Genomic DNA, 5000 nt, shown 5'->3' on the forward strand with positions numbered 1-5000 from the left:
TTACTACTACTACTACCACTTTCCCCCCCTACCACAACTACCACCACATCCATCTTCACCGTACCATAACTACCACCATCACAACTACCACCACCACCACCACCATCCCAATTCTGGCGTTGTTCCAAATTGTTTCAAACTCCGCACTAATAATTTTGGAAGAGAGAGAGAGAGAGAGAGGAAATGTCATCACCACTACAATAACAATCTCAACTGCAGTCTTGTCACCTTCATGTGGACCAGATTTTCGTCCTTTTGCTACGGCTCCACATCCTTTCCACTGCACTTCTTCGTGACTAGCATCATATTCCCGTGTTAATCTGTAGTTACACCTTAGTATTCATGATGGGGAGATGGCAATTTTAGGCCAAGTTAGAGAAAAAGAGTATATCATCATCATCATCACCACAAACACCACCACCACCTCAATGACCATTACCACAACTACCATCACCACAACAATCATTATCATCTCAACTACCACCATCACCAAAACCACAATCATTATCATCTCAACTACCACCATCACCACAACATCACCACCACAACCACCACAACTACCACCATTATAACTATCACCACAACTACGAACATCACCACAACTACCACCATCACCACAACTACCATCACCACAACTACCACCATCACCACACTTTCCTATCCTAAAGCTGAGAACATAATCCAAACTAGAGAGAGAGAGAGAGAGCACTCACCTCTCATCCTTGCACATTTCAACTCCCCTGCTCTCTCTCTCTCTCTTTTTACCTCAAGAGAGAGAGAGAGAGAGACAGAGAGAGAGAGACCGCTTACCTCTCATCCATGCACCTTTCAATCCCCCCCTGCTCTCTCTCTCTCTCTCTCTCTCTCTCTCATAACAGCCTCCTTACGTCCCCTCTCAATACAGCCTCCCACAGTTAGCCTCCCCCTCTCATCCCTCCCCCTCATCCCTCCCCTTCTCTCCCTTTCCTCCCTCCCTTCCTTCTCTCTTTCTCCCCTCCCCTCCCCCTCCCCCTCCCCTCTCAGTAACCCATCCCTCTCATAACACCCCCTCACCCCCTTATCCCCCTCTCAACTCCCCCTTTCTCTCAGGTTATTTCGGGAAACACGCGAGATAGAATATTCTATTTCCGAGGCTTTTCCTTTCGGCTCCTAATCTGTTTATCAACCTTTCTCTCATTCGAAAAATCAATTATAATCCAAATAATTAATTCCAATCCAAAATACTGATAATATTAATCCCCCAAGCACATAAATCCTACACTAAATCCGGATGCAAAGCGGGGGAAGCGGGATTGAAGCGTATAATTGAAGAGGAAGCCGGAGTCGCCAACGGGATGGTGACGCGATGGGGTCGGCGCGAGTTGCCAAGTGTTGTAAATAAAGGAGGGTTTTCGGCACCTGCCAGACTGCTCCGGGTTTTATCGATTTTTGGCGATTTTCCCCCTCGCTTGCTTTTAATTGTCATGTAATTCTTCCTGAGGGCTGGCTTGGGGGTTTTGTTGCCTTTATTAAGCGGGTTTACCTTACTTTAATATGGATTTAAAGTGGTTTTATTGGATTATTACGCATATTATTCTGATCTTGGTGGATCTATCTCTACTTTTTTTTGTCATGAAGGCGTGCTCATTTTTTTTTTTTTTTTGCCTTCATTAGTTTGGTTTACTTTCATTTGAGACAGACAATATGAAATATATTATTACATATATTTTTCTGTTCGTGGCTGATCTATCTCAATATGGTCACTGTTTTAACAGATCAAGTAATTCGAGATGACGGCTTCCTCAGTTGTTTTTCTTGCCTTAATTGGCTGGGTTTACCGTAATTTCGTAAACAAACTGGTTAATGAGTTTGCTGCGCAGTTTTTCTGTTTTAATTAGCTGGGTTTATCCTAATTTGACAGGGGAATTTAAGTAATCAGATTTGATTTTTTACACATTATTTCAATTGTGGTGGATCTATCTCCAGACAGTGGGTATATTATTATTATTATTATTATTATTATTATTATTATTATTATTATTATTATGGCGTATAATAATATTTATATTTGCAATGTTCAGACGATTCTATTCAGCTTGAGAAATATTGAGAACTGGAGGGGTTAGATGAATCATTGCCTAGCCTCACCCCACACTACTAAGCTCCTCTCAGCTGAATGAACCGTCTGAATGCTGCAATAATAATAATAATAATAATAATAATAATAATAATAATAATAACGTACTCTGAAGCGGTAAAATGTTAGTTTTTGCCCTTTTCTTTGCCTTCCTTGTTTTTGCGTCTTTTTTTCTTTTTTCTTGGACGCATTACTGTACTAAGTTATATCAATTACATTACAGACGCTCACTTTGTAGGCAGTGTATTTAAGTATCAAAAACTCCAACCCCAACAAATATATAAACTCTTCTCACCTTAACGTGGCCCAGATTTTCGCCACTTTGCGGTTTAGTTCACGTAGCTCAGTGGCAGAAAAATGCTATGGTCCTATATCCTCTCTATAGCACTTCTTCGTGACTAGGGAGGGCAATTTTGTGCTAAGTTAGTTTAAAAATGGCAGACTGAGATTTTTCACTTGATATCTAGTAGCTAATATCCGAAGTTTGACTGACTGATGACCTGTGAGAGGCTGTGGTGGCTAGTTTTGCGCTCCTAAGACGGCTCTGTCGGTGAAATGTGGGTGGAAGGGTGCGTAGAGTTTTGCAAGCAGACTCCAACTTGATTTATAATTATCAATAGGTGTGTGTGTGTGTGTGTGTGTGTGAGAGAGAGAGAGAGAGAGAGAGAGAGAGAGAGAGAGAGAGAGAGAGAGATCCTGTGAGGAGGTGTTTCGGCCAATTTCGTGCTCCTCCGGCAGCTTTGCTTTACTTTCCCCCCCTCTCTCTCTCTTTCTCTCTCTCTCTCTTTCTCTCTTATAATATATCTTAAAAACCCTTCATTCTCCTGTCCATCCTCCTCACATTCCATTCTTTCCTTTTTCTTCTTTGCACTATTTAAAATCCTGTATTATGCTTTAATCTCTCTCTCTCTCTCTCTCTCTCCCTCTCTCTCTCAAAGTAATCAGGCCTTAGGGAATACTCTCTTGTCGGGCCTCTCCTCCTCCTCCTCCTCCTCCTCTCTCTTCTTCTTCTTCTGCTCCTTCTCCTTCCCCTTTCTTCTCTTCCTCCTCCTCCTCCTCATCATCATCATCATCATCATCATCATTACCACCACCACCACCACCACCACCATCACTTTCTTCCTTATAATCATGTCTCCTTCCTTTTCTTCGTTTTCCTTCTTAATAAACCTAACTGATCTTCCTCCTTTCCCTAATTGTTCTCTCTCTCTCTCTCTCTCTCTCTCTCTCTCTCTCTCTCTCTCTCTCTCTCTCTCTCTCTCTCTCTCTCTTCTTCAATCCCTTTTCCCCTTCTTCGCCCTCTCTCACTATTGCAATCAAAGCCGCAATAACCACTACAAATGCAATATCGTGTTTAATACTGCAAAAATTTTCAACTTCTTTTATACACAGGTCATCATATAACTGACTGAATCAACGTTTGAACATCACTAATATCACCACCATCATCATCATCATCATAATCATCACCATTATCTGCATCATCACGATCATCACCATCATCATCTTCAACAGTATTATCATCAATCATCACCATCAACATCACTATCATCATCATCATTGTCAGCCACCACCATGGCCTCCTCCAATCATCATCATCATCAATCACATTCATCACCATCATCATCACTATCATCATTATTGACCACCACCACCATTATTAGGAGCAACAGCATTATCAATCACTATCATCATCATCAGCATCATCAGCATCATCATCATAATCGCTATTACTGTCTCCACATCACAATCACCACCATCACCACCTATCATCAAAATACCACAGTCATCATCACCATCAATCACCACCACTACCATACTCGTCACCATATCAACTCATCATCATCATCATCATCATCATCGTCAAGCTCTCCAACTATTAATATTCAAGCACTTTCTACCTACGTGAATCTAGCTTAGTCGGATGTTATGTGTGCACCGAATTTTGATGTGTGTGTGTGTGTGTGTGTGTGTGTGTGTGTGTGTGTGTGTGTGTGTGTGTGTGTGTGTGTGTGTGTGTGTGTGTGTTGATTTTGCATTTATTGTGTAGTCACTATCACTACATCTTCTTCGATACCGCTTTCATCATTAATCACTGGCATTACTCTCTCTCTCTCTCTCTCTCTCTCTCTCCATGTACTGTGCTCGTATAGCACAGATTAAGCCAATTGTTCATATGATCGCCATTGTTAATAATAATAATAATAATAATAATAATAATAATAATAATAATAATAATAAAAACAATAACTATAACGCCATAAAACTGTCCAAGGACAATTTTGATAATGAAAAATTTTTCACAGCCATTGCTCACTAGAAGCCGAGCTATAAAGGGACCTTGAGGTCAAGGTGACTGACCAGCGTGTCACCTTAGGTCATCAAGATTTATAAGTGCACCAAGTCTGGTGGCTCTAACTTTATGCTTTCCTGTAATATCAGCTGACTTGTGTCTTCCGGAGAAGTCCAAAGTTTCGGACCACAGGCGATCTTAGAGAATAATAATCCGATCTGGCCTATATTAAGCACTGACTTAAGTGGTTCTTGAGGTTTAGGGTCATATATATATATATATATATATATATATATATATATATATATATATATATATATATATATATATATATATATATACTATATTGTTCCAGATCCTATCCGGGTTCCGGTGGTCGGATCAGGATGATATTTGGTCAGATGGGGCGGCCAAACAGTACAGTCATATGGCGCAGAATGAAGGCTGTGACTCAAACTGTATGCGAATGGCAGCGATTTAGATCTTCCCTAATTTCATATTGAAAAAAAACAAGAAAACTTCAACAGGGATATGGGAAGTTTTAATAATAATAATAATTCATTAGGGATGATATTTGTAGTGATGACATTG

This window comes from Coenobita brevimanus, chromosome 99 (genome assembly GCF_032717465.1).
Source record: "Coenobita brevimanus isolate Jiangsu-jjx chromosome 99, ASM3271746v2, whole genome shotgun sequence".
Taxonomy (NCBI): Eukaryota; Metazoa; Arthropoda; class Malacostraca; order Decapoda; family Coenobitidae; genus Coenobita; species Coenobita brevimanus.